We start from the raw sequence: 24029 nt of genomic DNA, 5'->3' as shown, positions 1-24029 counted from the left end.
AACATACTAAAATTATATGATGAGCTCTGAAAATTCAAATGTAAAATGTCCAGCCTCCATTTAGTCTCAGTCCTCACTTACACCAATGAATTTTACTCCAGTCTAAACATAAGCATAGACCAAGCTGTTGCAATCAACACAAAATATACTCAGGAATGTAAAAATAAGCAATCTAGGGGAATAGAATATTAATATATATAGTTAAAGTTAATTAAGGCCTATAATAAGTCAAACTCTACCTGTATTAAAGCCTCTCTCAAAAAGCTTAGCAAAAATCTGAACTTTATCATATAGAAGACCACAACGGAACATAAATAAAAATTAGCATCCGCAGGCAAAGATCTAAACCCACAATATGCTTTTGACAAAGAGATCACAGCTATTTGATAAAGTAAACTTCTTCAAGAAAGTCAATGCAGTTCATACTGTGTACCTGGATCTATTCAATACCTTTGATACAACTCCCATGCTGGAATTCCAGGTAAGCTTAAATGCCAAAACTCAGACCCTTAAGTTGCAATATAGTCAGCAAACAGGCTAATAGATAGAACCCACATAGTTAAGGAGCAGGTGTCACCTCAGATACCAAAAAAGTAGGTAGAGGCATTCCTTAGGACTGGGTACTGGGATCCCTTCTGTTCAGTATCTGCTTGCTGGATCTCCAAAAAGTACAGTTTTGTACCTGCCATAAATGTAGATGTTCGAGGATCCACATTGCTGCAGTCACAACCTGTGGGTAGTCCGCTGTCCTCGGTCAGCCCGAATACCAAAGAGTTAGGCTGGCGTCGGTCATGGGTGCCCGGAGCTGACGTCAGTACGCAGTAGTACTTAAGTGCATGACCGACGCCATATCCTCAGTCTTTCTTGCCCCAGATGTCAGAAGGCCTTAAAAGGAAAAGGCCAGAGCCACAAAGGGAGAAAATAATAATTATCCCCAAATAACAATAAGAACAAACAATAACCACACCCCCAAACCCAAGAGGGGAAGGAGTGAGGGAAAATAGGACTGCAGCAATGTGGATCCTCGAACATCTACATTTATGGTAGGTACAAAACTGTACTATGTTCTTCGTCTCACATTGCTGCAGTCATAACCTGTGGGTAGAATCCCAAAGCAAAGGAAAAGGGAGGCTGGCAAACTAAAAGCATTAGGGGCTGCTAACATGCCCTGTAAGACTGCAGTGGCAAACCCAGCCCTGGACTTGGAGAAAAGAGGGAGATGGTAATGTTTAGTAAAAGTATGAACTGAACTCCAAGTAGCTGCTTCCAAAATATCCTTAGTAGCTACACCCCTCAAAAAAGCAGTAGAAGTGGCAGTAGCCCTAGTGGAAAGAGGTCTAATCCCAGCAGGAACATCCTTCCCATGATGAGAATAACAAAAAGCAATACAATTACCAATCCACTTTGAAATAGCCTGCTTAGAAACAGCTTTCCCTTGTGTACCCAAAGCAAAAAAAACAAATAGCTGTTGAGTCTGTCTGAACTCCTTAGTTCTGCTCAAATAATAACGTAACTGCCTGTGTATATCCAAAGAATGCAAGATTTTTTCCCCTTTATTTTGGGGATCAGCATAAAAGCTAGGCAAATGTATAGACTGGTTCAAGGCCACATTAGAAATCACTTTTGGCATGAAAGTAGGGTTAGTACGCAAAGAAACTCTATCCTTATGGAATATTAGAAAAGGTTCAACTGCCATGAGAGCCTGCAATTCAGATACCCTTCTAGCAGAAGTAATGGCTAACAAAAAAGCAGTCTTCCAGGATAAAAACTTTAAGTCAGACGTAGCTGCAGGTTCAAAAGGAGGCAAAGTAAGCTTCTCCAACACAAAATTGAGATCCCAGGAAGGAGTAGGAGCTCTACGTGGGGGTCTTATATTTTTTGCCCCTCTAAGAAATTGCTTAAACAAAGGGTGAGAAAATAAAGGAGGGTCACAATCATAGTGAGCAGAAATGGCTGCAGCATGAACTTTCACAGAAGAAAATGACAAACCCTTGTCTAGTAACTCAGTAAGGTACTGTAGTGTAAAACTCAAATTAGGTACCGAGAAATCAAAGCCCTTTGTTGTGCTCCAAAGAAAAAACTCTCCCATTTATCAGCATAAACTTTTCTAGTGCTTGGCCGCCTAGCTTCCAAGATGACATCTAAAACCTGCTGAGGAAGCTGAGAACCCACAGGCTCTAAAACAGAATACGCCAGGCCGTTAGATGCAGGGACTGCACCCTGACATTGAGCAAATGACTGCTTGACTGGGACAACAAGTGAGGAAGCTGTGGCAAAGGCCAAGGAGGCTCCTGAATTAAACTCCTCAGCAGAGGATACCAGTGCTGTCGTGGCCAATCTGGAGCTATTAAAATCATGCAAGGCCTGTCCTCCTGACCTTCAAGAGAACCTTGGTAATGAGAGGTAGAGGAGGAAAAGCATAGACGTGAAGGTTGTTCCAACTGAAAGATAGAGCATCCACTTTCCAAGCTTTTGGGTGAAACATTTTTGTGCAAAATTTTGGTAGTTGGAAATTTAGAGGAGAAGCGAACAGATCTATGTCTGGAGTTCCCCAAGCCACTGTCAACTGATGAAATACCTGAGGATCCAATTTCCACTCGTGGGGATCTACAATTTGTCTGCTCAATACATCTGCTAGGGAGTTCTGTGCTCCTGGCAGAAACCGTGCTTGAAGAGTGATGTGCAAACCCAGAGCAGTCTCCCACAGTATCATAGCTTGTCTGCAAAGAGGGTAAGAATGGGTCCCCCCCTGCTTGTTGATGTACCACATGACTGTAGTGTTGTCTGTTTGTATCAACACCTGTCCTGGTTGAAGTAGGCCCTTGAAAGCCATCAGGGCAAACTGGACTGCTAACATCTCCTTCATGTTGATATGTAAATGCTGTAGTTTGGGAGGCCACGTGTCTTGAATCCATTTCCCATTGAAGTGTGCTCCCCAAGCCAGGTCTGAGGCATCCGTCGTTAAGATCTGACTCGCCTCTGGTCGGGTCACAGAGAGTCCCTTGTTTAGTTGACATTCCTGTGCCCACCACAAGAATTCCTTCTGGATGCAAGGTATTATCGGAATGACAGTGTCCAAATCGTGGCAGTGTTGAGTCCATACACTTTTGAGATACCATTGTAGCTTCACAGTATGCAGTTTGGCATTGGGAAGTACCAGAATGCAAGATGCCATGAACCCCAAGGCTTGAAGGACTGTCCTTGCAGTCAGCCTGGACAGTACTGATAATTGCTGGAAGTATAGATGAAGAGTTCTTTGTTTGTCCGGGGTCAGAAAAGCCATCTGAGAGGCTGTATTCAGTCTCACACCCAGAAAGCACATGTCCTGAGAGGGTACTAGACTGGACTTTGTTTCATTCACAGAATACCCTAGGCACCTTAAAACTGCCATTACATACTGTAGCTGTTGAAGTAACTTGTCTTTGTCCTGAGCAAGAATCAGGCAATCGTCCAGATAAGGATAAATTTGTATTCCCCTCAGTCTTAAGAAAGCTATTACAGGAGCCAGAACCTTTGTGAACACCCTGGGTCCAGTAGATAAACCAAAGGGCAATGCAGAGAACTGATAATGAGAAGTGCCAGCCCGAAAACGCAGGAATCTCCTGCAGCTGGGCCTGATAGGAATGTGAAGATAGGCCTCTGAGATCCAGAGTTACCATCCAGTGATCTTTGCCTAGCAGAGGCAGAAGTTGCTGTAATGTTAACATCTTGAACTTTGGAATGTCCAGGTACGTATTGAGAATGGACAAATCCAGAATTGGCCTCCAAGTGTTTCCTTTCTTTGGCACTAGGAAAAAACGAGAATAAAACCCTAGGCCTTCTTCTGACGGAGGTACCACCTGGATAGCCCCCATCTGTAAAAGCAAAGAAATTTGTTCTTGAGCCTCCAGCCTTTGCTGAGGAGGTACATCTGGCATGCCTTTGAAAGGGGGAAAAGTGTGAAAATAAAACTTGTAGCCTTGAATTATTATGTCCAACACCCATTTGTCCTGGGTGACCAGATGCCAATTTTGTTTGAAAAGTGCCAACTTTCCTCCTAGAGGAGCTGCCAGAAAGGGGGGATCCGCAGCTGGAGATACAGGTCATTGGGTCTGTTTACGAAAAGGCTGACCCCTGCCATCACCAGAAGATTGTGCAGGAGAACTCCAAGTCCTAGGTCTGAAAGAACCCTGAGCGTGAGCCCTGCCCCTACCACGCCTAGACCTGCCCTTAGACTGAAAATCTGAAGAAGGGTAAGACCATCCTCTTGCAGGCCAATTCCTGCTAAACTTAGGGGGCTGCACTTGCAAAAATTCCTTAACTGTCTGCATAGACTTAGCTTTGTCTTCCATCTTTTTCAAAACTGACTCCACAGGGGAACCAAAAGAACTTCAGATTGAAGGGGAGCATCCAAAATCCGAGCCTTAACATGCTCTGACAAATTTTGATCCTTAAGCCAGGCATGTCTACGAATAACTGAACCAGTAGCAGCTACCCTGGAAGAAGCCTGAAGGGCATCGAAGCCACACTGCAAGGCATGTTTACCAACTTGATCTGAAGCATGAACCAAGTCCTGCAATTCCTTACACTCTATACCCTCAGATAAAGCATCTACTTTAGATTTTAATTGACCTAACAGAAAGTTCTGATACTTCAGCATGTGGAATTGGCAATTTAAAGCCCTCATAGCTAACGTAGAAGAGGTGTACACTTTTTTACCCCACCTATCCAATGCTCTAGAATCTTTATCCAAAGGAACTGGATTCTTAACCACAGAAGCCCTGACACCCTTAGGCCCTTGAAGAATAGTTTCTGGGTCAGCTCTAGGGCTCTTATATAAATATTTATGTGCCTCTGGAACTCTGTAATACCTGTCTGGCTTGACAGGGGCAGGGGGTAAAGAATCAGGATTAAAGGAAGCTTCAGAAAAAACATCCTGAACAACATCTAAAACAGGGGGAATAGGCAAAGGTCTATGTTGTGGCAAAAACAAAAATTCCCTAAGCCTCTTACGAGAATCTGAAAAATCCTGACCTTCCCACTTGAAATGCTCCCTCATGGAATGCAAGGTTTCAGAAAAGGAAAAATCCTCTGGAGGTGAAGCAGAAGGACAGGAATCCTCTGCATCCGAATCAGAATAGGGAGGAAAATCCTGAATATCCTCAGCTGAGGACTCAGAGTAATCAGAGGAATGTTCCATTCCCTCTAAATCTGTCTCCACCCTAGGCCTCTTCTCTGGAGGGGCATAGAACCCCTGATCAAGGTAATCAAATCCTCTGCCATTTTCAACATATGCTTTTTGGGAACAGAGCCCGAAGAACCAGGGCTGTGGCCCGTACCAGAAATACCACGTCTAGCCTTAGCAAGGCCTTTAGTGACTGAAGTAGAAGGCCTAATAACCTTTTGTAAGGAAGGAACCACAGTAACTTGAGAAGCACCCTCGGCCTGACCTAACTCCTGAGAGGCCAACTCCTGCAAAAGTAAAGGTTCCCCCTGGGATTCAGCCGAGACCTCGGCTGGATCCACGGATTCAACCGTAGATTCCATAGAACCGGCGTCCGCAACGGACGACTCCTCCGGTTTAGACCTTAAGGATTTATCTTTTCGCTTTTTAGCGGTAGCGGGCGTCGGAGGATCCGATCGCATTTTGTAGTTACACCGCCATCAAAACAAGCCTAGCACAGTCTAATCTGGGTTTAATGGTGCGCTTATTAAATCTAGCGAAGCGACACCACTACGTCGTGTTCAGGCCCTAAGCAAGGAATACAGAGAGAATGATAGTCCCTATGAGGTATCTGTTTCCCACAAGAAATACAATTATTAACTTTTTCTGACATCCGGATTAACTGAGGCAAGACAAGACAAAAATTTTCCCCAACGGGGTACTTAGCCCAACTGGTCTTCGGTCTGAAACTCGAAAACTGAAAATTTCAGAACGCCGAACGGCACTTGCAAACGCTGCTTCTGCTTCGGACCACGCGGCAAGAAAGACTGAGGATATGGCGTCGGTCATGCGCTTAAGTACTACTGCGTACTGACGTCAGCTCCGGGCGCCCATGACCGACGCCAGCCTAACTCTTTGGTATTCGGGCCGACCGAGGACAGCGGACTACCCACAGGTTATGACTGCAGCAATGTGAGACGAAGAACATCCACTAACCTGGTGAGATCAATAACTAAATTTGCAAATTACTGCAAGCTGGTGCAGTCATTCACTCAACAGTTGATGTCAGCAAGTGCTATGCCATACAAATCAATGGTGTACAAGGAATTTGGCTTAAGTTAAATGTGAAGGGAGTGTAGTACTGTCACATTTGGAATACAAAGCTTAACAGTTTACATTACAGCTGGTACCCAAATTCCAAAATACGACCGAACATCTCTACATCCTTGCAGACAGCTCCCTTTTGACCACCACACAGCAACAATAGTCAAGAAATCCTTCTTTCTACCCACTTACGTCAAGGTATCTCTCATCAGAATCAAAACAAGTTATCTTTCCTCTATACTGTATCCTGACCAAACCAATTACTTAATATAATGCTCCTTTTTGTATGCATCTATCCAAAAACATCACAACTACAAAGACCCAGAGATTCCCAAGTAAAAAGGACACCAAACCAGAACCCTCACTTAACAAGGCAGGCTTGAAACTTATCCCTATATTCTATCTCATTTAGACTCCTGTGCTGTGATTTATGACTACCTTTCTGTGTTACTGATGATTCAGCCCTATTTGAACTCCACAAACACTCACAGTAAAGACTTGAATCTCCAACAACAAACATGACAATCTGGAGGTAGGTAAAGTTGTATAAAATCTTATTATAACAGTACATGTCCTTTCCACTGCTGAAGTATTGGCATGTTAGATTTTCTGTCAAGGATAGCCCGATGCCAGGCCAGTATACCAAAGCCTTTACATCCTTAAGGCATCATACTTCAGCCGTATGCTCCCTGGCACAGGTGTAGGGCATAAAAGAGACATATGTATGCTCCATACTCAAAACTGAAGTGCTCCAGAAAAACTGGAGCAACCCCAGGAGAAAGGAGAGCATGCACATACAGAGGGAAAGAGAAACAGATGAGAAGAGCAAAGCCCCCTCAGCCTCCAATGTGTTCCCAACAGAAGAAAGGGGGCAGGAGGGACGGACTGAATACTGGAACAGTGAAAACATCATCTACTGTTATGGCAAGATTTTACACAACTGTACTGTGTCCTTCCTTATAACTGTTGGAGTACTCATTTCATGTGGGAGAATACCAAAGATACCATAAAGGATGGCAGGAGGAAAGCACAGGGAAGCCATTCACAAACTCTTGGACAGTCCTGGCAAATCCTGCCCAGGCTCTCAAAATGACATCCAACTTGTAATGTTTAGCAAAGGTGTTGACAGAGAACCAAGTAGCAGCTTTAAGGATGGTTCTAGTATCCAAACCTTGGAAGAAGGCTCCAGAACATTCTAGCGCCCTCGCAGAATGAGCTCACTGAACCAGAAAGATGTTTTTCAAAAAAAGATTAAGAAAAAGAAATGGTCTTAGAAATCCAGGAGGAGATAGTTAGCTTAGAAACAGCCAAACCCAATGTCCTTGTATGAAAAGAAACTGCACAGATTTGTGGATTGCCTGTGTCTTATTTAAATACTCGAGCTGTCTATGTATATATCCAAGGTATGAAGGACCTTCTCACTAGCAGATTGCAGAGAAGGAAAAAGGAAGGAAGGTGGATACACTTAGTAAGAGACAACTCATTTACTACCATGGGCCTAAAAGAATTATTGCGCAGAGACAATGTCACCTATGAAAACTCAAATATGTAGAAAGGTGGAAATTGCCATCAGAACCTGACGTTCAGAAACTGTCTTGGCTAAAATAAGAGCAACTAACAAAACAGTCTTCTAGATGAAGTGTTTCAAAGAAAGAAAAGCAGCAGGTTCAGAGAAGGGGCATGAATCAATTTTTCTAGGACAAAATTAAAGGTTCCTAGAGAGAGGAATACGTTTTCTTGAGAGCCTGATATGAAGGATGTCTAAAGAATTGTTTGATTTCAAAACGAGAGGCCAACGCTTGGTTCAAGGGCAGACAAGAAGAATTAGCTGACAAGTGAGCCTTAACTGAAGAATATGCTAGGCCAGCATGGAGCAGTTCACACTAGAAAGAAAAAAACAAAGGGACCCCAAATGAGAAGGGATCCTTTGGATACTCAAAACAACTAACAGAAAATCTCTTGCACTTAGGCTGGATTTTCTGGTAGTGGGTTTCCTGGCCTTTTGCAGAATCCTAAGCACATTCTTAAAAAAGCAACGTCTAAAAGGAATCAAAATGTTATCACCCAAACTGTCAAATGAAGAGTAGACAAGTGTGAGCAGATGACAGGCTCCTTTTGTCTTGTGTGAGAAGATCCACCTGGTGAAGGAACTTGTGTTGACTGCTCCACCCAATACTGTCTGGGCCAAAAGGTAGTCATCGACAAGATTCTTCGGGAGTCCTTTCTGATCTTGTGCAGGATCCTGGGTAGTAGAGTAAAGAGGATAAGCATATAAAAACATTCCCATCCAAGATTCAACTCAAGTGCTTCAGATCAGCTGCTCTTATTGCAGCACTTGCAAAACAGAAATCAGCACTTGTCCTTATCTCCTAGACAGCACTATTATTCTCCAAATTTCCTAGACAGCACTATTATAATATAGCATAAGACCCTCGATCGTCCGCAGGACTTAAGTTCAATTTACTCTTCAAAGCATGTCCAGAGGTCAGCTTCAGGTGTACTCTCCAGTTCATCTGGTGGAATTGGGCATCCTGAGGCAATGTCACAACTGCCTCATGTATACAGACAACCCTCTCCTCTTACCTCTAGATGCAAACACTTGTGAGAGATGCAAATACACAGCCAGACTGGAGGCTAAGCATCTTAACCCATGACTAACAGACAGTCAAGAGGATAAGAGACACACTTGCATCACACCACCTGTCACACATGAATCTACAAAACAAGCACCAGCAAAACATATGCATAAATACACAAAAACATATTCGGAGGCACTAGGTGGTGGTTGTGTCTTTCGGCTTTTCCCGGTTAGGGGTTGCCACAGCGGATCTCCGGTCCGCTAATGATTGGCAGTAGATTTTTACATGCTGGCCTGCCGGGCCTAATGCACAACCTTCAATGAAGGAAGGCCCATTCATGCATGTTGCCACACAGAAGACGCTCTAACTGTGAATCGAATGGGCAACGTCTAACTGTGAGGCGACAACGCTACCGCAGCACCACCACCGCAGCTATTCGGAGGCACTAGGTACCAATCTGAAAAAGAAACAGTGCCCTCCAAAGCAGACAAGCAAGCAACCTGCACCCCCAAACACAAGCCAGAAAACACATAATTCACCTCAGCAGTGTGCCTCACAACAGCCCTTAAGGCAAAACACCATACCTAACACGCTAGTAATAGGAAACTCTATAGTAAGGCACACATATGTTCCACTCACCAGGCTGAACAAGGAGAAGGCTACTGTCAGCTGCCTGTCGGGTGTTCGGATCCGCCACATAACACAGGCACTTAGGTCACTCCAGAACAAGTACAAGTATGACGCTGCCATTGTACATGTTGGTGTGAATAATCTAAGACATACCTCCCTGGACTACATGAAGAGAGACATTGAGGAGCTCTCTGATCATGTAGCTCAAGCTGGTATGACCCTGACCTTGAGTAGCATACTACCTTCACCTAGAATGATACCACAATACAAAGACAAAACGATCAATTTCAACAATTGGCTAAGCTTCTGGTATCATTCTAAGGGGATCCAGTGTCTGTCTGCCTGGGATGACATGACAGACAAGCCTCGCTGTTTTGCCAGAGATGGGTTGTACCTGTCACCCCTAGGTTTTTGAATACTGGCCAAGGCTCTTGCCGTCCCCATAGTGCCTTTTTTAGGCAAGGCTCAAAGGACAAACCAACCACCGTAACCAGCACAGGTAACCAAAAAGTAAGGGTAATGCTACTCAACGCCAGAAGTCTCAACCTCAAAATGCACACACTCGAGGCTCTCCTCAGCATGGAGAAAATCGATGTTTGTGCAGTGACGGAAACCTGTTTCAAGGCTCAAGAGAGCACCCCAGCACTGCCAGGTTACAATTCATATCATACCTTCCAGCCTCAGTTACTGGATCGCAGTACAAAGGGCGGAGGTGTATCCATATTCATCAAGGATACCCATATCTCCAGGTTAGTAGCGCAGCATGATGCCCCAGAGATCATCCATGCGCAACTATCAGCAGGTAAAACCACATTTCAAGTCGTAGCCGGTTATAGATCGCCCACCATGTCCCAAGATGCTCACTCTGCATTCCTTGAGACATTGGAAAATATAAAGGTCCTACCCAACACCATAATCTTGGGTGATTTCAACTACCCTGGTATAGACTGGGTGAACTACCAATGTTCCAACTCCTATGCTCAGCGATTCATAGAATTTATAAATTCAAATGCCCTTGAACAACTAGTATGTTCCCCCACTAGAGGGGGCAACATATTGGATTTAATCATCACAAATATGGGCGCCCATTGTACCACACCCGTTATCACTCCCTCCTTGGTCAGATCCAACCACAAACTGATAAACCTGGACATCCTCACCCCTCCACCTACCCCAGTCAATGAAACCATAGTCAAAAACCTTTCCAAAGCAAACTTCAAACTACTTGCATCCGAAGTGGAAAGCTTCACTATTCCCTTGATATCCAAGATGTGGAATCCTACACCAAGGCACTCTATCTTCAGGATTGCATGGACCGTGCTATCCCAAATAAAACCAAGACTCCTTCCTCAAGTAAGAAGAAACCAGTCTGGTGGACCCCGGCCATAAGCAAACTTTACAATAAAAGGAGGACACTTGCACAAAAAAAGGCCAAATCTCAAGTAGAAAAATCACCCCTGATCAGCATTACTAAGAAATTGAGGGCCCTCATCAAGTCAAATAAAGTTAATTTTGAAAAGAAAGTTGCCAAGGATAACCATAAGGCCTTCTATGGCTACGTCAAAAACCTAAATGGCAACGCTCAGGTCTGTTCCAAGCTAGTACAAAATGAACAAAATACACTGACCCTTCTGACATTGCCAACATCTTGGCTGACAGGCTCAGTGCAAATGCCCCCCCCCCCCCCCCACCACCTACAGGGCCTATTACCATACCAGGGGATTGTGCAAGTCCAATTATTACTGATATGTTGGTTAACAAGGCTCTATCTAAAGCTAAAAACACTGCCTCCATGGGACCAGATGGTGTCCCAGGCTGTGTCATACGCGAGCTCCAAAAGGAATTAACCCCGCATCTTAATACCCTGTTCAGTCTCAGCTTCTCCACAGGATATGTGCCCATAGAATGGCACACGGCAATGGTGGTCCCACTACACAAGGGTGGGGCCACAAATGACCCTGGGAACTACCGACCAATAAGCCTGACCAGTCTGATCTGTAAGGCTATGGAGCGAATCATTATGGAACACATAAATGGAGAGATTGGGAACCTCCAGTCGCTGGACCCCACACAGTTCGGCTTCGTCAAGGGCAGATCATGCCTCCTGAACCTGGTGGATTTCTTTGAGACAGTTACTCAGGCTATAGATAAGGAAAAGGCGGTACACACGGCTTACCTTGACCTTGCTAAAGCATTTGACACCATTCCCCATTCAGGTATTATTGATAAGCTCACCAGCCTGGGCATAAACCCTTACGTTACAAGATGGATCGGAAACTGGCTCTCAGACAGATCCCATAAAGTAAGAGTAGCGGGATCTATGTCCGAATCTAGACCAGTAATGAGTGGTGTGCCTCAGGGCTCTGTCCTGGGGCCCCTCCTGTTTGGCATATACTTCTCAGAAGTACAGGCAAGCACAGAAGGGCTGTGGCTGACTATGTTTGTGGACGACTGCAAACTGGGTGCTATAATAGAGTCTCCGGCCGATATGGAGTTCCTCCAGAAGGGCCTAAATGAGACTGATGCATGGTGTCAAAGCCATGGCCTCAAGCTAAATGCAAAAAAATGCGTAGTAATCCCCTTTGGAAAAAACAGAGTACCCGCAAACTACAACATAAGAGGTAATCCCCTGAAATTTGAAGAAGAAATAAGGGATCTAGTGACACAAGTAGATAGTCAGCTTTCCTTTGATAACCATGTTGCCAAAGTGGTTAGAAAATCCTTCTGTGTAACCCATCTGATCATGAAAGGGTTCGCATCAAGATCTAAGGATGTAATGGTGCCCCTCTACTCTTCCCTCATCAGTCCCATTATTGAGTACAATGCACCAATTGGAATGTACCTGGCTAGACATCTCCAGAAGCTGGAGAGACCACAGAGGTACCTAACCAAGAAGATTACTGGCCTCAAACAGTTGCCCTATGCAGCACAATTGAAAAAGCTAAGTCTGTTCTCTGTTGCATACCGCTTTCAAAGAGGATATCTCTGTCTAACGTACAGAGCCATGTCCAACCCAGGATTGTTGAACATGCTCCATCTTAGCAAAACCAAATCTACTTGAGCTACACGCTCTAGGGATATAAACCTCAACACAACAGTGAATAGAACATGCTGGAGGGATAGATTCCCTTTGCAGAGACTTCTCTTACTATGGAACAGAGTCCCGATCTACATAAGACAGAGCCCCTCACTATCACTCTTCAAGAGGAACCTTGATGAGTGGATGGGTAACCAAGTTCACAGCGGGGATCACACCAACAGCACTACTAGATAGGGGCCAAGGGTACTTGCTGCTAGTACAAGGGTCTAGGGAACTACTAAAGGGGCGGTGAATACCGCACAACGTGGCTGGGCTAATATATGCCTTCGGGCAGATAGCCCAGTACCAACCTATGAACCTATAAGGAAAGGGCATGGTGGCCACAAAGTCAAATTACTTGGGACTCTGGAACTGAAGGAAGTTACTTCTTCAGAAGGGAGGCAAAACGATCCACTTGAGGAGTATCTCACTCATGTACAACTTCCAGAAACACCACTATATGAAGCATCCATTTGTGAGGTTGTGCCCTGGACCTGCTCAGGGAGTCTGCCACAAAGTTGTGGTTTTGAAATAATGTAGATCGCCTGAAGAATTATTTGACGGAAGATAGCCAAATCCCAAGCCTAAATGGCTAGTCTGTAAAGAAAATAAGACCTTGTGCCCCCCCCTTCTTGATTTATCTCATGACTGTGGTGTTGTCTGTGCCTGGGTACCAAAGAAAATAGAAGGCTTCAAGAGCAAAAATGAGCACCCTTATTTCTTTTATATTGATATGGTCTGGCCACTGATGAAGGGGTCATAGACCCTGAACCCTCAGATTGTTGGTAGAGGGTACCTGCCCCAGCCCTGAAGAGTTCATGAAAAGCTCCTGATTAGAGGTTTAGGGAAATCTGAAAACACAGGCCTAGATTGAGGCCTAGATTGAGAGAGATCTGCAAATTTTACCAGCGAAACTCGAGTTTGAGACAAAGGAGTAAGGGAAATTGAGGATTTGCTGGAGGAAAACTGTTTTTAGGTACCACTGAAGTTTCCTCGTATGAAACTTGGCAAAGGGAAGCATGAGAAAATCATGCTTCCCTTTGCCAAGTTTCATATCAGGAAACTTCAGTGGTACCTAAAAACAGTCATATACACCAAGGCTCTAAGAAATCCACTTTCAGGAATGAGAGAACGGGGAAGTAGAGACACGAAGTAGGTTGCCAGAGGCAGAACCTTGGGAGAAGGAAGAGAAGCCAACTTAGACATGGCTTGCATTCTGCAACCCAGAAAAACGTTGTCTTCAGGAGGAGTCAGAAATGACTTTCAGAGATTGATGGTGAATCCCAAACTGCGTGGAAGCTGGGTGAAGAGTAGATCCTGCAGAAGCTTGGATTGAGATGAAACCTAAACACTGGAATGAGATTAAACTTGAAGCAGAATATCCAGATATGGAAATATCAGAATTTACTGAAGCATACAAAGGCTACGAGACAATGGTCAGATGTTTACTGAAAACTCTCTTGTCTGCAGAAAAACTGAAGGGCAAAGCAAAGAAATTACAGTTGTGTACACTTACCATAAATGTAGATGTTCTAGTGTATTCACTGCTGAAGTAATCACTTGTGGGTTTACCCTGCTGGGTAGTCCTCGGCTGGCCCAAATACTAGAGTAAAGATTTTCCCTCCTGCGTTGGCTGTCTTGGAACAGAAACTGACATCAGGTCATCAGGGCTATAAAGGAGACAGCCGGGGCCATTACATCAGTTTTTCTTGCCTCCAATAGGTATGAGAGCCGTAAAGAAGGATTAACTAATGGGGGATGGTGGGAGGGAAACAGGACTGCAACAGTGAATACACTCGAACATCTACATTTATGGTAAGTGTACAAAACTGTACTATGTTCTTTCTGTTTCACTGTTGCAGTCATCACTTGTGGGAGGATTCCCAAAGCTGGGAAAAAAAAAGGATGGAAGAAGGAATACAGGAATAACGGTAAGCTGCCTATTAAGGGGATGCTAGCATGCCCTGCAGGACTACAGATGCAAAGACTGCTCTTGTCTTGGAGAATGTGGCTAGCAGCTGGTAATGCTTGGTTAATGTGTGGATGGATGTCTAGGTGGCAGCTTCCAGAATTTCCTTAGTAGGATCCCCTCTCAGGAAAGCAGTGGAAGAAGAGACTGAGAGTAGAGAGTGGAATGAGATATGACAGATTTGGGAGGACTCTTTCCATGAGAGAAGTAGTAAAAATGGATACAATGAAAGATCCATTTAGAAATGGTCTGCTTGGAGATGGGCTTCCCCTCTGCCCCAAGAGCAAAGGAAACCAGGAGCTGGTCGGATTTCCTGACTGCTTTGGTCCTATCCAGGTAAAATCTCAATTGTCTGTGTACATCAGGTGTATGTAAAATTCTTTCCCCTTTATTTCATGGACTGGAAAAAATGGTAGGTAGATGAATGGCCTGGCTGAGGGTAACCTCTGAAACTACTTTAGGCATAAAGGAGGGGTTGGTCCTGAGAGAGACCCTCTCAGCATGAAAAAATAATGAATGGCTGAGTGGCCATAAGGGCCTGGAATTCAGAAACTCTCCTGGCTGAGGAGAGTTTGCCAGTAAGAAGGCAGCTTTCCAAGAGAGGTATTTTCAGTTCAGCTGAAGCAGCTGGTTCAAATGGATGTAAAGTTAACTTTTCCAGGACAACATTTAGATTCCATGCTGGAGCAGGTGGTCTTCTGGGTGGTCTAATGTGTGCCACCCCCCTAAAGAAATTTTTAGCAAATGTTGAGAAAAAATAGACTGGTTAGACTGGGCAAATGCCGAAACAGCAGAGGCATGTATTTTAATGGAGGAATAAGTCCCTGTTCCAGGAGCTCTGCCATGTAATCTAGAACCAAAGGTGGAGTGGCATGGAAGCTGCTGATGGACTTGCTGTGGCACCAGATAGTATATCTCTTCCATTTTGCTGAGCAGGATTTCCTTGTGCTGGGTTTTCTGGCCTCCTTGACAATGTTTAAAACCTGTCTGCCTTAGGGGAATCAGCCATGCTGGCAGTTTGAGGGTAGGGAGGTTTGGGTGCAGCATATTCCCTCTCTCCTGAGTTAGAAGAGTTTCTGAGAGGGGCAGATTCATGGCAGGCTGCTTGGCCAGGCTAAGGAGCAATGGATACCAGTGCTGTCTGGGCCAGTCTGGAGCAATGAGAATTACCTTTGGTACTTCCTCCCTGATCTTGAGGAGTAATCTGTGGATCAGGGGCAAGGCGGAGGAATGCATACACAAAGAGGTTTACCTAGTGGAAGGAAAGGGTGTCCACTCCCCATGCTTCCGGATGGAACTCTCTGGAGCAGAACTTGTTTAGCTGGCAGTTGTCTGGGGTTGCAAATATATTTATTTATTTTGTTTGTTTGTTTACCGGGTAATGTCTGACTGGGCATGAGGCCCATTTTCAGCGGAGGCCTGGGGAGAAAAGCTCCATACATACAAATAAACAGCATTAAACAATCAAACTGAACACATTAATCAACAATGTACAAAGCAAGTCAGTAAAGAAATTAGTGATATAACAATAATTAGCAAATAATTAAATAAACTAAATTTAACAAAAAATGGCAGAGTTAGTGATAAAAACTGACCACGAGTTAATAGTGACAAGTGTGATACAGTAATTGCAAGATAGTGAAATGCAGTCTACATAACAGTTAAAGACGAAGCACTACATGTGTATACATTGCTAACTGAAACAGAGTGTAGAATTAAGATAGCCTTCAGCAGTTAATAGCTGTAGCTGTGAGAATGAGCAAGTTTAGCATAATGTAAGGGAGTAGTAGGTAGCTTAACATGGAGTATGGCAGGTGCAGTGCCAGTGTTTTGCTAGATGTTCCTTAAGGAGGTTTTTAAACTCATGAATGCTGGGGATTTTAGCCACAGGTTGAGGAAGAGTGTTCCACAGTTTGGCAATTTTATGGGAAAAAAGGGCGGTGCCCTGTGTGTTGTGGGCTTTAGTAATCTTTAACAATAGTTTATTTGAGGATCTTAGAGCTCTAGGATTGCTGTTGGGTTGGACTACATTGGTGAGTGCCGGGCAGTTGTTAGGTTTGTGAATTATATTGTGGACTACGGACAGTTGGTTAAATGTTAGAAGGTTTGGTAGCTCTAACCGTTTAAGTTGGGAGAGTAAAGAGCAGTGGTGGGTTCTTGTAAGGGTGGGCTGTGGCAAACTTGTCAATTTTGTTGTAGCATGATTCCAGATTATTTAGGTCAGATTTACGAATGTTTGTAAATACTAGGGAGCTGCAGTGGAGGGTGGAGTGTAGATGTGTGCGGGCAGTGGCTAGTCTGGCGACTGAAAGAGAATGCTTAACTCTGTAAAGGGTGCCAAGTTTGGAGTGGACTTTGATGGTGAGGGAGATGTGGGTGTCAAACCTTAGGTTATCATCGACTGTGACACCTAGAAGTTTGGCTTGACTGGTGAGATCTATTTTGCTTCCGTTTGTGGAAAGCATAGCAAGTGGAGCCAGACATGTTTTGGGTTTATTGTAATTGAAGACAATTAATTTGGTTTTGTTGGGGTTAAGTATGAGTTGATGACTAGTGAGGTAGTTTTCTATGTCCTGGAAAGATTTTTGCATGTTTGTTTGTAGATCCTGGGGGTTGGGGGCTGAGCAGATTAATGTAGAGTCATCGGCGTACTGGACTATGGAGGCTAGCTGAGTTGAAGAGATGAAGTTGTTAATAAAAATTGTAAAGAGAAGGGGGCCAAGTATGGATCCTCGGGGTACACCAACAGTGAAGCGTAGAAGGGGGGACAGGGTGTTCTCCCATTTATTTTATTTATTTAACATTTGTTAACCAGGAAAGTCCAACTTGGAATGAGCCAATTTTTAGCAGAGGCCCGGGGAGAAAGACTCCAGATGCACGTCTTTGTAACATGGGAGGAAACCAGAACACCTGGAGGAAACCCAGAAGAACACAGGGAGGTCATGCAGACTCCGCACAGAAGGAACCCCAACTGAGAATCAAACCGGAGAACCTCTTGCTGTGAGGTGACAATGCTACCGCTGCACCACTGTGCCGTCCATTTGGTGGCTTGCTGATGGTTAGAGAGATAACTATGGAACCAGGACAGGGCTGTTGTGTTGAGGCCATGGGATGACAGTTTATTTAGTAGGATTTGGTGGGAGACTGTGTCAAAGGCTTCTGACATGTCAAAGAATACAGAGACCACCATTTGGCCTCTGTTTATAAGATCTTGAATGGTGTTTGTGAAAGATAGCAGGGCAGTACTGGTACTATGTTTTGGCCTAAAGCTGTGTAGTGTGGGGGAGAGGAGTTTGTGATTATGGAGGTAGGCCAAGAGTTGGCAGTGAATGCATTTTTCTACAATTTTGGCTAGAAGGGAGAGTATGACTATGGGATGATAGTTAATCCCTAGAGGGGCCGCCTTTGTGTAGGGGAATAATGTGGGATATTTTCCAAAGATGGGGTACATATTTTTCAGAGATAGAACAGTTGATTAGGACACAAATGGGATAGGCAATTGAGGGGGCAGCAATTTTAAGGAATTCATTAGGTAATTTATCAGCTGCTAGACAGCAGGGTTTGAGTTTGAAAAGGAGAAACTTTATGTAGTTTGTTTGGACTGGGGTGAAAGAGAAGGGGATGGGGGAGTCAGAAGAGGGAAGGGATACAGTGAGAGGTTGATTAGTCGGCTTACCAAGAGATGTGGTGATTGAGTTAATGAAGTGGGTATTAAATTCTGTAGCTATTGGGTCTGAAACCTTGGCGTTAGTGGGGGGAGGGGTATAGCCTGGGTTGAGAAGATTGTTAATGTTTTGCCAGCATTTTCTGGGGTTAAATTGGTGGGTTTGCTGATCTGAAAGGAAACAGTTTTGCTTTTCTATTTTTATCTGTCTCTTAGTCTGGTACGCCTCACAGCAAGAGGTTCTCCGGTTCGATTCTCGGCTGGAGTGCGTTCTGTGCACAGTCTGCATGCCCTCCCTGTGGTCGCGTGGGTTTCCACCGGGTGCTCCGGTTTCCTCCCACATCACAAAGACATGCAGTAGGTGGATTGGACACTCTAAATTGGCCCTAGGTGTGTGTGCCTTCTATGGAAGGTTGGGCTCTAGGCTGGCAACTCGACACCGTAAAACTCCACTACCAATCATGAGCGGACAGATGATCTGCTGTGGCGACCCCTAACCGGGAAAAGTCGAAAGAAGAAGAAGTCTGGTTATGTAGCTGTTGATATGGTGTGTGGCCTATGTTATTTTTGGTAGTCTGGTAAGTGGACTATGCCCGGTCTCTTTGCTTCAGCAGTGCTAGGCTATTTTTAGATAGCCAAGGTATGTGCCTAGTTTTTGCTCTTATTTTTCTTGTGGGTGCTAGACTGTTGAGTATTTTAAGAAAGGTACTGTTGAAGTAAAGGACTGTCTGATCAAGTGGGCGGTTTCTAAGAGGTGACCAGTTACTTTAATGAAGGCGATGGTTGAAAGTGGAGGGGGAAAATTTTTTTTTGTTCTTGATAAATTTATATATTGTGTTAGTTTGTGTCTGAGCTCATTTTCTGTACAGGTAGGTAGGTGAGTGGTCACTGATGGAGTCTGGAAGGCAGCCTGCAAAATAACCTAGATTGGATTTGTTAGTTAGTATCCAATCTAGTGTGGACTGCTTGGGTGGGGTCAGTAGGGAGTGATGAGTAGAGAGAGGGAGGGAAAGCGGGTGTTAGAGAAAAGCTTAAAGGAGTTTAAAGGGGCAGAGAAATAGGAAACAAGTTTAGAAGAAATAGATGAAAGGAAAGGGGATAATACAGTGATGAAATTTTACAATAAAAAAGGTGGGGAAAAAATATCAGTGGGGCTTCCACTTAAGTTTATCAGTGAGAAAAAGTGTTGAGTGGAGAAGCTAGGTGAGTAAAGTCAGATGTTGATAATGTATGGTTTAGAAAGGAGAGGGCAGAGGCAGCAAAGTCTTAGGCTTTAGCACACTTTCCTGAAATGAGTTAGGTGCCAAAGTGATGCAGAGACTAGAAGAGAGATGCACATTCAGTGGGGGTGGAAGAAAGGTGGTGGTGATTGGGGGGGTGAGCTGAGAAATACGTGTGCAAGCCACAGCCTACATTAATTTGCACAAAAACAAAAGCTTTCAACATCAGGTGAGGAAGAAGCAATTGTGACACGTATATAAAGATGTGATGGTGTTTTCTATTTTTGATTCCTCCCATCCTTGGCTAGACAGCAATCCTTGTATCGCTTTGAGGGTCAGTAAATAAAATGTCAGCCAGGCATATTCGGAGGGGGGGGGGGTAGGTCACTTTTCTGTGTAGATGAATAAAGCTTGTGATGGTGTTTTTCTATTTTTGTTGGTTTCCTCCCATCCTTGGCTAGACAGCAATCCTTGTAACACTTTGAGGGTCAGTAGATAGAATGTCAGCAAGGTATATTCAGTGTGTGTGGGGGTTAAGGCCACTTTTCCACGTAGTCGACTAGTGGCAAGCACACAGTTTCTTGGAGGGTCAGAGACAAGAGAAAGTAAAAATAAATAGGTCTATATTTTATAGGTTTACATTCATTTGATCGAGCGCACATTGCTCGATCAGGTATAACACAGAATTTTATGCGCAAATCTTGTAATGCCGAATGGTCGGAATGTCGTAAACAATACCGAATTCAACATTTCCGACCGCTCTACCACCTAAATGAGCACTACCATGGGGTCAAAAAGGGGACCATATTTTGCGATTCGCAACTCTTCAACTCTTGCAATCGCTTTTTTGAGATTTTGCCACACTGCTTTTGACAATACCCGATCGACCATCCACTGGCCGATCAAATGCATGTATACCTATATATTATATATATATATATATATATATATATATATATATATATATATATATATATATGTCCGGGCTCCCCCAGATTTGTGTGATGTTGATGAATGTTTCTCTCTGCAGTTGCCACTCGTGGGGATCCAGGAGGCTTCTGCTTAGCTGGTCTGCTAGGGAGTTTTGCTTCCCTGTGATATACTGAGCTATCAGGTGCAGTCCCAGATTTGAGGCGGATTGCCAGATTTGTTCCTCCGCTTGCTGATTTACCACATTAGCAGAAATCGGGTCTTCAGTATCAGAGTCTTCAAAAGCTGAAAATGTCTGTTCTTCATTGTCAGAGTTTTATACTCCTGATTCTTCTGAGTCCTAGTCAGAAAGAATCTCAGGTGAAGTGTCCCTCTTCCTTTTAGCTGAGGTGCTTTGAGAAGGTTGGCTTCCTTTAGTTAAAGTGATCAAATCCTCTTGCAGTCTAAACAGCTGCTGTGACTGCATGGTAGACAGGGAGGATGGTAGTCAGAGACTGGTTCCCTGTGAAGGGGTCTTTTTAGGGCTAGCCTTGGTTTTGGGCCTAGATAATTCAGAGGCTTTATACAAGGTAAGCTTAATGGGCAGGATGGTTGTCTGTCTCTGGCATCGGTCGTCAGTTCCATACCCACGGAAGCCGATGCCTGCAAAGCGGCTGCAGACCCAACCATATGACTGAAGACCAACATCCTGGCAGAAGATGGGCCCGGCGGTGTGCCGGACTCCAAATGGGTCTCAGTAGAGGCCTGCAACAGTTCCTCGGCTGGTGTCAGGGGCAGCGAAGGCAACCGAGTTCAACAACTGAAGTTAGAGGTAGTCCGGGAGGTTTAGGACTGGAATTGTCTGCAGACCGAGATTTCTGCGGGCTATCCTTTTCTTTATCTTTCTTTTTCCCAGGTAAATCTACAGTCTGACCAATCAACGCCATACCACGATGAGAAAAAGAAACGCAGAAAAGTCTAGCTATAATTTCAGCTCTAAGTCTAATAGTTCTAGTATTAAACAGGTCACTGAACCAACATCCAGGAACACTGTGGTCTGGGCTAAGGCAGGTGACGCAGTGAGAATTAAAGTCTTGGTGTGGGATCTGTTTTCCACAACTGAGACAGTTACTGACTTTCGCTGACATTGGATAAAGGCAAGAAACGGTTCCCAATGGGGTACTTAGTTTTGGATGGTTTCTCCCTCACTCTGGCAATGGCCAACAGATGCAATTGCAAAACTGCTTCTGCTTCAGGCTCCACGGCAAGAAAGACTGATGTAATGATGCTGTCTGTCTCCTTTATAGCCCTGACGTCAGTTTCTGTTCCAAGACAGCCAACACAGGAGGGAAAATCTTTACTCTGGTATTCCGGCTGGCTGAGGGCTACCCACCAGCAGGGATAACCACAAGTGATGACTGCAACAGTGAAACACGTAGAACACCTGAAAATGAGAGGAAGACACAGAGAAATGTTAAAAACATCCAAAATAGAGGGTGAATCAGAATAAGAAGAGAGTGCAGCAGTCTTATCTTCAGTCATGAAAGTCTGACAAAAGCCCCCAAGTTGACAGAAGAGAGCCAAAACAAACCTTGACATATGGATTTAATAATTTATTACCCTGAAGGCCAGTGTGGCAGAAGTGTACACCTTTTTTCCCAGCCCTTCCATAGCCCGATTGTCTTTATCAGAAGGAAGAAGTTTGGAAGAGGGCAAACAATTGGATTGCTTGTCAGCAGAAACAGACGACAGCATGTTCTGAAGAAGGACACCTGTAGAGATACTTAAAGGCCTCAGGCACCTTATAGAAAAGGTCAGGCATCTTAGGGCTGGAGGTTAGGAATCAAAATCCAAAAGGGCAGCTGGAAATGTATCCAACACAGGAGGAACAGCATAAGGTTCTGGAGATTCCATCTGCAACAGCTCATAATACCTTTTTTTTTAAATATCAGAGAAGTGTGAGCAATCCCACTTAACATGCTCCATCAGGCAAACCACTGTGTCCCCAAAGGAGAACTCCTCAAAGGAAGAATCAGGACTCAGAATCCTCTTCCTCAGATCCACAGTCCAAAGGTGAGGTAATTTGTGAGAAGCACACTAATGACTCATCACCCGATTCCACCTCCTTACCTGAAGCATCAGATTCCCTTGTCCTTTTGGCTGCAACAGACGACCAAGAAGCAGTAGAACCAGATAACCTTGAGACCACCTCAGTGGGTATCATGGCACTGAACAAGCCGGGGTAAAGTCCTGTCATTTCCTCTGTTTAGTTTTCTGCTTCTTCTTTAGTGGCTCATGTCCAACCAAAATCTGGGGAATCACCCTATCCTCTTCAGGGATGATTGACTGTGGTTTCTCCTCAGTGTCTGTGGTGGACGTCTGCATTGCCTCAGAGGACTTGCAAGAAGCTGGTTCCATACCAGTCTCTGACAGGATCATGGCAGAGGAAACTGGTGTCGGCAATGGACGATGATCTGGCTTTTCATCCATCTCTAGAGAGAAGTTCAGTGGTGGCTTAACAGCAGCAGAGTCGAACTGAGACTTTAGTTGCTTTTTTAACAAATGGCTGTACCTCAGGACGGATGGATTCACTCAAAGTAGCCGGGTTCAAAAGTTTGATATGTTGGTTCTTACTATGAATGGATAAAGAGGATAAACGGCTGAGAACCATTTTGGGAACAAAAGCCTAACAAATGGTTCACTGGGTATGATCATGTGAAGCAAACAGGTAGAAAAAAACACTTCTCGTGATGGCCTTTATGAGGAATCCACCTCCCATGCTGACATTTTTCCTTACTGAGAGACATGTGCTCCCAAGTACACAAAGAAAACAAGAAGAAGAAGAAAAACAAAAACAACAACAAAAAAAACAGTGTGGTACTTATCTGTAAATGGCTCGGTAGAAACCAGTACAGCAAAGGATGGACAGACCTATGTTCAAATGAGACTTTTAGACTGGCGACAAAAGTTCTGAGTATGAGTATATCACCTTAATGATGTATGCCTGCATGGGAACCATACACCTGACGTATGACGCAAGAAGGATGGTAAAGGGTTTGGTATACTAGATAAATGCTGGGCTGTCCTTGGCAAGAGATATCAAATGTTATGAATACTGCAACAGTGATAAGGAAGGACATCAAATTTACTACATAATGCTTCTCCACTTTTCAAACAGGATACATAAAAAATGACACCCTTGGTTGCTTTAAGGAAAACTGACAATTAGATTGGTGATCAAATTCATCTCCATCCTAACTTATCTCTCAAGGAGGTTTCCTATGAAAATAGGTGCTGACAAGAACTAACTCTGCCTTTTACAGTCTACAAATCAGTGAATTTCTAAATGCGCAGTGACAAACAATTTTTTTTTTGTTGTTATCACAGTAACAGGTCAACCCATGTTTTATTATTAGGGCAACCAGTTGCAGTGCTGACTTGTCATTCTCCGGTCACGTACTACTATGAGAGACTACAGAGAAACTGTGTAGTCTACGTGCCTGCAATTGGTTGCCCTTAACTGAATGCAATGCCTTCCAGACAATCTCTAATCTAGTCAATCAGTCATTTGACCAGAGGCTGAGAGGAATAGTGCAGTTGTGTACACTTACCATAAATGTAGATGTTCGAGTGTATTCACTGTTGCAGTCATTACATTTGGGTAATCCTGCTGGCAGGTTGCCCTCAGTCGGCCAGAATTCCAAAGTCTTGGGTCCTGCGTCGGCTGCTGTC

The sequence above is a fragment of the Protopterus annectens genome, chromosome 10.part0 (assembly GCF_019279795.1).
Source record: "Protopterus annectens isolate FY-2018-M chromosome 10.part0, PAN1.0, whole genome shotgun sequence".
Taxonomy (NCBI): Eukaryota; Metazoa; Chordata; order Ceratodontiformes; family Protopteridae; genus Protopterus; species Protopterus annectens.
Note: the sequence above shows the minus strand (reverse complement) of the source record.